General features: G+C 45.3%; 1 pseudogene; it reads right to left on the bottom strand.

Moving 5' to 3' along the window:
* Nucleotides 1-9,413: 9,413 nt before the first annotated feature.
* On the bottom strand, nucleotides 9,414-9,531 carry LOC126253759 (5S ribosomal RNA; annotated as a pseudogene).
* Nucleotides 9,532-12,920: the final 3,389 nt, after the last annotated feature.

The following is a 12,920-nucleotide window of genomic DNA, read 5'->3' as shown; positions in this document are numbered from 1 at the left end:
AACTCGTTGAATATATTTGATTTAGCGATATGACGCTACAATTTCAGATCATTACCTCAAAAAATGTATCCATAATCATTTAAATAATGTAAAAAGGTGTACTGCCGATATATTAATTAAATATTGTTACATTTTAGGTTTAAGAGCAATTTACCTTCAGAATTATACTAGGTGTTAAAAAAAATGTATTCCACATTTTGAGAGGTGGCGATATGGACTAAAACAACGAAAAAAATGTGCAACATACATGGATTCTGAAATGCATGCCTTATGAGATATGAGCACTCGCTCATCTTCGCGGTTGTCAAACACCTCTTCCACTGTAAACTCTTTGCTATTGCGAACGACCTACAGAATGAAGTAAACAAATGAGTAAACAATAGAGAATACGTTATCCTGTTACTGTGAAACAGCAGAGCTTCTGATGTGCTCTGCTTGCTATTACGACGACCTGCACTTGTGAACCATCGTTAAAGGAGGTGCTCAGTGTGGCGTCTATTCTCACAGAGTAAGGAGTGCGTGTTGCGGAATCGCGTATCTTCTGAAAAGCTCCTGCTTGGTCATGGATACGCTGGAGGAATCAAAAATGGCTCTGAGTACTATGGGACTTAACTTCTAAGGTCATCAGTCCCCTAGAACTTAGAACTACTTAAACCTAATCAACCTAAGGACTTCACACACATCCATGCCCGAGGCAGGATTCGAACCTGCGACCGTAGCGGTCGCGCGGTTCGAGACTGTAGCGCCTAGAACCGCTCGGCCACACCGGCCGGCCTGGAGGAATCATGTAGTGTTTGTACACCATTAAGGGGACTTGCATGCACCCAAGATTTCAAGTGATCCCACACCCAAATATACAAGGGATTAAGATCCGGGAAATGAACTGTATAACGAAGTGGACCTCCGCGATCAATCCAGTTTATCAAAACACAAACTGGTTCCATCAGCACTAATTTATGCACCGCAATTTTTTCAGAAGTGTGTTTAAGGTTTATGTAGCAACACAAATAGATGTTTACTGGATGGACAATAACAAAGGAATGTGTACTCATTTTCTACTGCGTCTTGTAGGTAGTTCGTAATTGCAGAAAGCTTATTCCAAAAGAGTCTGTTTCACACTTGAGATGACCAACAAGTGCTCATAGCTCTTAAGGCAAGGTTCTCATTCAAAATGGTTGAAAATTCGTTCTTTTAATTGCTTGTTTGAAAGGTATTTGTTTCTAGAATGTTGGGGCGAAAAGGTTTCTTTAATCACTTCTTTACTAAAGTTTCTACAGCCCATTGTTCGAAGCAGTGTCACGGCCGCTGTGGAGCGCTTTCAGCTGGAGACACCTGAATCAGGTAGAAAACTTGTGCCGTGACGCACGTGCACAAAATGATTTATATTGCAGTATGTATGCAAAACATTCGCCGAAAAATCTGACGAACAACATGTGCAGGCTGACGAACGCAGCTTGTCCAGCTCAGCCACATCGGATTTTCTTACCAAGAAGAACGAGGGAATTGCTCTCCAGGAACAATTGGAGTTAAAGGAAGTGTTGATGTACGGTCCTGGAATTGCAGACTAAACGTAAGATCCGAAAACATTTTTTTGGGCAAATTTTGGCCACAATTGGTCAAAACATAATTTTTGGTCCGCCATATTTGATTAGCCATTTTGAATTTTCAAAATCTAACATCATATTTGTGTTCAAAAATACTCATATATAATAACATGTAGTTTTTATGCAGTTTGAACTAACAATACATACACTCCTGGAAATGGAAAAAAGAACACATTGACACCGGTGTGTCAGACCCACCATACTTGCTCCGGACACTGAGAGAGGGCTGTACAAGCAATGATCACACGCACGGCACAGCGGACACACCAGGAACCGCGGTGTTGGCCGTCGAATGGCGCTAGCTGCGCAGCATTTGTGCACCGCCGCCGTCAGTGTCAGCCAGTTTGCCGTGGCATACGGAGCTCCATCGCAGTCTTTAACACTGGTAGCACGCCGCGACAGCGTGGACGTGAACCGTATGTGCAGTTGACGGACTTTGAGCGAGGGCGTATAGTGGGCATGCGGGAGGCCGGGTGGACGTACCGCCGAATTGCTCAACACGTGGGGCGTGAGGTCTCCACAGTACATCGATGTTGTCGCCAGTGGTCGGCGGAAGGTGCACGTGCCCGCCGACCTGGGACCGGACCGCAGCGACGCACGGATGCACGTCAAGACCGTAGGATCCTACGCATTGCCGTAGGGCACCGCACCGCCACTTCCCAGCAAATTAGGGACACTGTTGCTCCTGGGGTATCGGCGAGGACCATTCGCAACCGTCTCCATGAAGCTGGGCTACGGTCCCGCACACCGTTAGGCCGTCTTCCGCTCACGCCCCAACATCGTGCAGCCCGCCTCCAGTGGTGTCGCGACAGGCGTGAATGGAGGGACGAATGGAGACGTGTCGTCTTCAGCGATGAGAGTCGCTTCTGCCTTGGTGCCAATGATGGTCGTATGCGTGTTTGGCGCCGTGCAGGTGAGCGCCACAATCAGGACTGCATACGACCGAGGCACACAGGGCCAACACCCGGCATCGTGGTGTGGGGAGCGATCTCCTACACTGGCCGTACACCACTGGTGATCGTCGAGGGGACACTGAATAGTGCACGGTACATCCAAACCGTCATCGAACCCATCGTTCTACCATTCCTAGACCGGCAAGGGAACTTGCTGTTCCAACAGAACAATGCACGTCCGCATGTATCCCGTGCCACCCAACGTGCTCTAGAAGGTGTAAGTCAACTACCCTGGCCAGCAAGATCTCCGGATCTGTCCCCCATTGAGCATGTTTGGGACTGGATGAAGCGTCGTCTCACGCGGTCTGCACGTCCAGCACGAACGCTGGTCCAACTGAGGCGCCAGGTGGAAATGGCATGGCAAGCCGTTCCACAGGACTACATCCAGCATCTCTACGATCGTCTCCATGGGAGAATAGCATAGCATTGCTGCGAAAGGTGGATATACACTGTACTAGTGCCGACATTGTGCATGCTCTGTTGCCTGTGTCTATGTGCCTGTGGTTCTGTCAGTGTGATCATGTGATGTATCTGACCCCAGGAATGTGTCAATAAAGTTTCCCCTTCCTGGGACAAGTAATTCACGGTGTTCTTATTTCAATTTCCAGGAGTGTATAAAAGTTTTTCCTACCTTTAAATAGGTTTTTCTCGAGAAAAGGTTTGTCAGAACTGTGTGTGGAATAAAGTAAAAATAGTTCAACCTATTAACTTCTACCTTTGGCCTCCGAGAAGTAAACACTTTCCGTGGGAACTTATACCTAATAATATATAAAAGTTGTTAATATTTTTTGTACAGCGATAAAGAGTTAACAAAACCCTCAAAAATCGAACTCAAAGCTCAAATTAGCACCATATTGTTATATTTAAGGTTAATTCGTTGTGGTTAGCTATAAGCTCCCATAAATCTAATGTAGTATCGACTGATGTCATCCATTCTGTACTTCAGAGAGCTCCTGAGGGGCAACGCTGCACGCAGTCTGCGTACCTCAAATTGGCAGACCCTTGATCGTATAATAGTTACTAGATCCATTTTTTATGTTTTATTGAAAATCTAAAATAAAGTTCAAAGTATGATCAATCATAATCCGCAAACTGCTCGTTTGTATGTCTTTTCATTGTCTCATACGAAATGTCCAAACTCTATATATTTTTTTGCTCATTTGAATAAGAACCTGGCCTTAAGGTACGTATTTTAGAGCACTTATTTACTGGAAATTTTTGTCTTGTTTTGGTCGATATTAGCACTTCTCAAAATATGGAATGGCTGCTTTTTTTTAATGCCCTGTATTTAATGAATAACCGTTGATCGCTTAGTATACGGTAATTTTAGTGTCCTTGTCAAACTTCGTTCTTGGTGCACAATACAATTTCCGATTCACGGAATCAATTATATAAAAAATTTGGAACGTTGCCTCAATATGGATAAATTACTGTGGACTTCCATGCTTGCTTCTAGGTATCACGCCACATTGAGTAGGTTAGCGCTTGTGTTCCGAGCAGACCAAACATTCTAATTATACCGTTACCCGTTACAGCTGCACCAGTGGAGAACCACGGACTGTGTCTGCAAGGCGACCACTGTCATCACTATAGCGGCCTAGAATCTGACATGATGGTACGAGTCCCACTGGATCACAGCACTATCACCTCTGGTTCGCATAGCCGTTACTTTAGTCTATGGCCAGTACAGTTCTGACACGGTAAGGCCCTGTCGTTGAGGCCTCCCACACAATATCTTTCGCCAACATGATGCAGAACCGCATGTTGCGAGTAGTCTCGGTCAACCTGAATACAGAGGTTGTCCAAGTGTAACCCTTGGGCACTACGAGTAATTATTTCTTGCATAGAATAGAAAAAGTATGGAACAACATACCCATAACTCTCATCCTATATCAGTTCGACCCAATGCACGGCCGGGTTACAGCCTTTGTTGCTGCCAAAAGTGCATTAAATGTCGCATCCTATGTACCGTGAATCACCTACAAATTTCATCTCGTTTTTGTCCTACTAGAGCGTATATGCACAATAAGTATAATTTCGTTATTTGCTGTCCTTCCTGGTTTTGCAGTTTTACTGGCCAACAATGTACATATTCTGTTTGAGGAACTGTCTCACGCATTCAATCCAGACTTCTGAAAGTATTACATTTTTCAAGTCTTAGGTTTGAGCAGTAAGTACAGTTCTCCCACAAACAGTGTCATTAGGTTGGCCTCCTACAAAATCAGTCAAATTTATTAATACAGAATTTCTTGAAGAACAGGTCTCAACATTTAATAACAGAACAACTCAGTTCAGGTGTTATAAGACACTGTTCGGTTATTAAGGTCCGATCGGTAGCGAAATGGAATCCACAGTGAAAATCTGCTGAAGCTTTTCACTGATGTGTTCGGCAATGTCTTCAGTATGGCTGTTGGACGTGTCACGTCGCTCTTCGCACTTTTCATTTCTGGGTGGTCAGTTACTCAACAGTTGCAAGTCTATTCTCTGGTAGACATCTACGCAGCCATCGTTCACCTTGTTGTCTGTACCCCATGGTCCACCACGGTTACCTCGGCACCAGATTCGGATAGCGCCTTTTTGCCATGCACGGTATACTTGAGTCATGGTGGCATGGGAACAGTTTCCAAATTCAGCCGTTTCGGAAACTCCACGGCTGTTGCTGCTACCTGCCTACCGTGAATGATGTTGACGTCGAACGTAGGCGGTGGTCACATTAATGTGATTGGACCGTGTATAAATATGACAAGCAAAGAGAAAGAAGAAGAAGATCCTTGCTGGTCCGGAGCGGTCGGTGGCACAAATCGACGCGTTTAGCGGCGGACAGCGGTCGCTGCCCCAACAGGCGTGTCCCGGGCGGTCACCCTCGGGGCCGGTGAGCCGTGAGTGTACGGCCGCGGGCACATATGCTCGTCAGCAGAGTCGTCCTGAGTGCCGGCAGGAGAGAGCGGCGCCGGCCCAGGGCAATTACTTTGCTGCCTTGCGGGGCTGCTGTCATTAAGAGCGGCCGCTCCCCATGTCCTGACGCGACAACGCCTCCCCTCACGCCGCAGCCGCAGCCCGCCGGCCCGGGACGCGTGCCGTCGGCTCCACCCTCGCCGTCCGCTCAGAAGCTTGTTTGGGGCTTAATTGCTCGCGTCCACAGCCTTCAGCCACGGCGGAACGGCCGCCTCTCAGAATGTCTTACTCATTTGTAAGCGACGCTCCGGTGCCAACAGGTGGGGAAGCAGCTATAACAGGAGTTGAACGAAAGTTGTACCAATACCCAGCCATTCGTGCTGGTTCCTGATATTATCCATTATATAAAACAGGGTGATTCATGTGCCCCTACCGATAGATTTTATGCAGCCCGCAGTACTTTCAAAAATCACGCGTGAGATTGTCATACACTACTGGCCATTAAAATTGCTACACCAAGAAGAAATGCAGATGATAAACGGGTATACATTGGTCAAATATATTATACTAGAACTGACATGTGATTACATTTTCACGCAATTTGGGTGCATAGATCCTGAGAAATCAATACCCAGAACAACCACTTCTGGCCGTAATAACGGTCTTGATACGCCTGGGCACTGAGTCAAACAGTGCTTGGATGGCGTGAACAGGTACAGCTGCCCATGCTGCGTGAACACGATACCACAGTTCATCAAGGGTAGTGACTGGCGTATTGTGACGAGCCAGTTGCTCGGCCACCATTGACCAGACGTTTTCAGTTGGTGAGGGATCTGGACAATTTGCTGGCCAGGGCAGCAGTTGAACATTTTCTGTATCCAGAAAGGCCCCTACATGACCTGCAACATGCGGTCGTGCATTATACTGCTGAAATGTAGGGTTTCGCAGGGATCGAATGAAGGGTAAAGCCACGGGTCGTAACACATCTGAAATGTAACGTCCACTGTTGAAAGTACGGTCAATGCGAACAAGAGGTGACCGAGACGCGTAACCAATGGCACCCCATACCATCACGCCGGGTGACACGCCAGCATGGTGATGACAAATACACGCTTCCAATGTGCGTTCAGCGCGATGTCACCAAACACGGATGCGACCATCATGATGCTGTAAAAAGATTCATCCGAAAAAATGACGTTTTGCCATTCGTGCACCCAGGTTCGTCGTTGAGTACACCATCGCAGCCGCTCCTGTCTGTGATGCAGCCTCGAGGATAACCACAGCCATGGTCTCCGAGCTGATAGTCCATGCTGCTGCAAACGTCGTCGAACTGTTCGTGCAGATGGTTGTTGTCTTGCAAACGTCCCCATCTGTTGACTCAGGGCTCGAGACGTGGCTGCACGATCCGTTACTACCATGCAGATAAGATGCCTGTCATATTGGCTGCTAGTGATACGAGGCCATTGGGATCCAGCACGACGTTCCGTATTCCCCTCCTAAATCCACCGATTCCATATTCTGCTAACAGTCATTGGATCTCGACCAACGCGAGCAGCAATGTCGCGACACGATAAACCGCAATCGCGATAGGCTACAATCCGACCTTTATCAAAGTCGGAAACGTGATAGTATGCATTTCTCCTCCTTACACAAGGGCATCACAACGTTTCACCATGCAACGCCGGTCAACTTGCTGTTTGTGTATGAGAAATCGGTTGGAAACGTTCCTCATGTCAGCTGCCCCTACTGATAGGTTTTATGCAGCTCACAGGGCTTTGAAAAATCAAGCGCGAGATTGTCATATTTCTCACTTTCTACATGCAAAATATTAGTCCTACAGCAATTATGAACAGTACCTTCTGGTAGAGAATTTAATGTATGAAATTGTATACTAGGATGCGTTTTCGATGGAAGAAAGGATTTTCGAGTAATTCAAGAAAAATGCATTGAAGGTCACTTTTGTATCTTTTTCTTGACTAATTCTAAAACTACGGCCTCTCGCAAAAACATATCCCGGTACAAAATTTAACTAAATTTAATTCCTAACAAAGAGATTTTCTCATCTTTTCAGTAGGTCTAATATTGTTTGTAGCGAGTGATATAAAAATCTTGTATATGAAATTTAAAGGCATTTTGGGATGTATAAAACCCATAGGCAGGGACAGCTGAATCACAGTGCATATTACTGACGCTTTCAGTGTTCGGAAGTTTTAACCTCTGTTCTGAAACGCACAGTATGTGATCTGAGAAGTCTAATTGTGTCAGACACACAGCCATCTCCCTTCCTCCTTCCCACTATATGGCATTAAGAAAGTTTCACATACTCCCACAGGATGTTGTATTGGTCGAAATTACAAGAAAAGTGCTTATAATCCGTCCAGAGGCGGCCATTGTGGCCGAGCGGTTCTAGGGGCTTCAGTCTGGAACCGCACTGCTGCTACGGTCGTAGGTTCGAATCCTGCCTTGGGCATGGATGTGTGTGATGTCCTTAGGTTAGTTATTTTTAAGTAGTTCTAAGTCTAGGGGACTGATGACCTCAGATGTTAAGTCCCATAGTGATCAGAGACATTTGAATACGTCCAGAATCCAGAAACCAATACCTTTTGAGATATGGGCCAATCTCTCCTCTCGTTTCTATCTGTCTGTTACATGGAAGTATACACTATGTGCCACTCTTCATGTAGTTACCAAGCATGCTGGCACGTCCTTCGGCCCTTCTTCTCAGTGAATCACACTCTTTGACATGCAACATTCGCACATTGTCTATGGAATGGACATAAAGCACTGCTTTTAACTGTCCTCAGGGCCAGAAATCCACTGAATTCAGGTCCGGTGAACGGGAAGGCCATGCTACCAGAACTCCTCGACCAACTCATCGCCGATGAAACGTTGCAGACAGGTACTATCGCAAAATCCGAAGAACATGTAGTGCTGCCCCGCTGTGGATAAACCACAGTCGTTGTCTTTCTGCTAGATTAACGTTCTCCAGAAGCGCTGGTAATTCGTCACCCAGACATCAGTGATACTTAGCATCTGTTAATCTGACAGGCAAAGCTTATGTCTCTAGGTGTATATCACCGTCAACTCTTGCCCATAAATTGACCCTGAAGCTATCCTGACGGCTCCATAAACGCTCGAGAATTTACATCTGTCCACACGTGAGTATTGTGGTGATTTCGTAAGCCATCTCTTGTAAATCCTGCCTCATCTGTAAATAAAACGCACGCTGTGAACTTCAACTCTTCAGCAACTGGTTATTGAAGCCATTGACAGAACTGTAATCGGGCATGATGGTTTGTTGGCTGAAGAACCGTTGCATGTGGCAGGGATAAAACAACTCCTGGTGACAAATTGACCACGCTGGAGCATGGTTGATACCTGCAACAGTTACAACTCCTCTCACACTTTTTGCAGGATCATCTTCCAAATTTCGCAATGCCTCCTCCTCCAACTGCGGCGTACGTATTGTGCGAGGCTTACCTAGGGCGTGCTGTGGATGTCGTTCGCATACAGGTCAGGGCCTGGCGGTTAATGCCATCGGTTAACACAACATCTTGGGATATCTGCCATTTTCCTCGAGGAATAGCACTCCTCCATTGCACTGTTCGCAGTATAGTTTGTTCGTAATGCATGGAATCACTAATCATGTCCTGCTAACGCAATGAATTGGCAGGACGACTTCAACTGACTTATGGAGCAGATCGTTGTATTGGTATGACTAGTATCAGCTCCACCATCTAAACTAAAACTAAACTCCTCCCGAACAGGCCATGAAGGCCCAACAGTACCGACCGGCCGCTGTGTCATCCTCAGCCCATAGGTGTCACTGGATGCGAATGTGTAGGGGCGTGTGGTCAGCACATCGCTCTCCCGGCCGTATGTCAGTTTACGAGACAGGAGCCGCTACTTCTCAATCAAGTAGCTCCTCAGTTTGCCTCACAAGGGCTGAGTGCACCCCGCTTGCCAACAGCTCTCGGCAGATCGGGTGGTCACCCATCCAAGTGCTAGCCCAGCCCGAAAGCGCTTAACTTCGGTGATCTGACGGGAACCGGTGTTACCATTGCGGCAAGGCCGTTGGTCTAGTTCACCATCAGTGTCCTGCAAATTAAACCATTCAGACAGGCCCAGTGAACTTCAACTGTAAGATGACCTACGCTACCGAATACTACAAATTACTCGTCATAAATAAAACAGCCATATCTCGAATGGTATTGGTTTCCGGACATGTGATTATGGGAACTTTTCTTCTAGTTTTGACCAAAACTTTCTGCTGAACGAATATGTGAACATTTTTTTAAATATCCTGTATACACCGTTGTCTTCCTCATGAATGCAGCTAAATGGCTGATGTAACTAATGTAGCATTGGCGACTACGACTCGACATTACATTCGTGCCAACGATGTACTGTACCTCACATTGTTACCACTGTAGCATGTATCTTTTACTATAAGTCGTGATGAACGGCCCATATTTCGACTGGTATTGGTTTCCGGACATGTGATTATGGGGAATTTTTTCTAGTTTTGACCAATACTTTCTGCTGAACGAATATGTGAGACTTTCTGTATACACACTTCCAAGGTTCTCGTGTGTACTGCGAATGCAATCGTCGAAGGTCTACGATATTTTGGCGAACAACCGTTCCGGCATCTTCAACGATTGCATCCGGCGTTGGAGTTAAATCGACTAAATATCCACCAAGCAAAGGCCGCATATCTCAAGCTTGGACGCAGCATCAGAAAGTTCATAAAAATATCGGGCGTTCGGGTTCTAAATAACTGGCTCGATAAGTTTTAAAGTTCAACTTATTAGGCTTTATTGCCTCTAAAATTTGTTTGAAGTAGCTGTCAAGAGCGTATTTACTGTCAATCTATTACTGGTGTAATTTGGTTACTGTTTTACCTACAAAATATCGCAGTAAAACAGGCAAAAGTCCACCAGTCCGACCCGAATAATTTTCATGTCCTACACAGTCATTGACCCAAAGCTATTCGCGAATTACTACTCAAGTCGTCCAGTGATCTTCTAATAAAGAAGTGCTAGCCCAAACGTTCCTATATATCACGAAACACGCCACGCGGAGTTTTATGCACGACGAGAAAGACCACAAGCAAATAACTTCCTATGTAAGTCACTTACAATTTCCAAACTTTCACTACAACGTTTAAAGCTGTAGTCACATCATAAATGCGATAAAAGACCCGATAGAATGTAAGGTTTCTTTCGTCTTGGCAAAAATTCGCGTGCAGCGGTTCTACGTTGATCTGTACAATAAGACGATTCATGAGCGAATCTCAGAGACACAGAACTGTTGCACGAAGCACTACACAAAGCGCGATAAATGGTTAATTTCTATTGGCTGATGGTTTAGGCAACCAATCGGAACAGCTCCAGCCCTCAAACACTCGTGGCAATCCCTAAGTCGTCTAATACAATCACAGAAAGAATTTTGCAAAAGTAATACTGTATTTACAAAACCAAATAAAAGAAAGAACAGTTTACCCCCAAAAATGAAATACTAATTGATGTAATACCCAACTTCTCTTCTGCCTGCTTTTACACAAAAGCATGATACTAGCACATAGGAAATACGTCACATGCTTCATGGTTGCAGAGAAACTTTCCTATGCATAATTCATGTCAGTTTGTAATAAAAATAGAACATCCACAACTTACGTATGTCCTCCATACACTCTCTCGTCTCTCAGCAGCGCCCACACAACAAAACATAATTAAATAATAATTTTCCAGGTGGTTACTAGTAAGTCAGCCGCAATTTTAATGAGACCAAAGAAAAGTCTAGAAAAATAACTTGTCTGAACTGAATCTTTTCAGTTATTGTTTCAACTGATACTACTGATGAATACATTACAGTCCGCAGCTAAGTTTCGTAACACCAGAAAAGTTGTTATGAGTTTTAGATAAAAGTTAATATCACAAAAAGTATTGAAGAAACGGAACTGCGATTTTTGCAGTATAGTTGTATTATTAATATGAGTATGTATATGGAATATGAGAAAGATCGAATAAAGTTTAATAATACTTCTATAGGCTCATATGGAGTGTGCATAGCGGATCGTACGCACGCAATAGGCAAGCACGTGGCCCCATGCTCTGCTCCCAGAAAGACACACTTACAACTCGAGTCTCGGTCCGGCACACAGTTTTAATCTGCCAGGAAGTTTCATATCGGCGCACACTCCGCTGCAAAGTGGAAAAAGATTGCTAACTTCGCTGCAAGGTGCAAAGACTCGAGGTAATTTGCTACGTAACACCTCCTCCTCATCCACCACTACTACCTGGCAAGAAACATTTCAAAATCGCTTACTTCACTGTGTAAGAAATCGTGGTCTCCTGACCTTCATTGCTTACATATTCCGCCCTCACAATCATATTCCACACATCAAGACGCTTCATTCGAACCCGAACTCGATAAGATAAAGCCAATGTTGTATGAATTCATGTAAACGATATGCAAATAACAAGTGCGCACCGGGGTTGAAATACTCGAGGCTGGCGTACACACATACATTCCCTTCAGAGAACGAGTCAACCTCGTGCCGCCCGTGGAGCAGATAGCGTGTGCCGAGAGAAAGGGGGAACGACCCCGTGTTTGGCTTAAAAGCAAATTCCGCTACATTGTGTGGGAGCGTCCAACCAACGCATTCTTTACACATAGCATGCAGTTTCAGAGATTTTCACAGGGAGAAAGCAAACGCCAAACGCCGATACTACAGATTTCCGGAATGTTCGCCTTAAACGAAATGTCATTCTTCCATTTTAGAAGAGCGATGTTGATTGACAGACGATATTTCTGACGCCTTAAGCTGAAGGAGTAATGGAAGAGACCGAAAGATATACCCCTTCACGTCTGGCGTGCAGAGGCGCCGATCCGTTGTCGCTCTTGGAGCGAGAAACAAGTCTCTCCTCAGTACTTCACTGGGAGAGCACCTCTATCGAGAGCGAATCGAAGTGCGACTCTATATTGAGTCCTTGCGATTAAGCGTTGTTTACTGTGTTGGCCGACACACTTTTAGTGCCGTGTGAATGGACAGCGTTATAGTTAAACGCCTGCGAGCGAATTTTTGAGTGGCATCGCGGTGGACTGGTTATCTGATCGGTGTACCACGCCAATAGTTAATCAACGGGGGAATAGGAATCCTTGACTTCATCAAGGTGTAGGGAGAGTTTGATTGGTCAATCTAGATAGAACGAGAGTTATCTTATTTGTCAGCAGCGAGCGGCGCAGACAGCAGTCATCGCAGCTTACGGTATTGTGCGCTACAGCTATTGCGAGTCCCATATTTCCTCCAGAACAGTACACTTCAGTACATTTCACACGCGACAGCCTCGACCGTACCTAGCAACATTCTAAAGGATAATTATTCAAGTTGAGTAGGCGCGCCTGTCAGCATTCTGCCAAGTCAATAACAATCTTAAACTTTGTATAGAAATTTCATTAGCGA

This window comes from Schistocerca nitens, chromosome 4, assembly GCF_023898315.1.
Source record: "Schistocerca nitens isolate TAMUIC-IGC-003100 chromosome 4, iqSchNite1.1, whole genome shotgun sequence".
Lineage (NCBI taxonomy): Eukaryota > Metazoa > Arthropoda > Insecta > Orthoptera > Acrididae > Schistocerca > Schistocerca nitens.
Note: the sequence above shows the minus strand (reverse complement) of the source record. Positions and strands in the feature narration are given on the sequence as shown.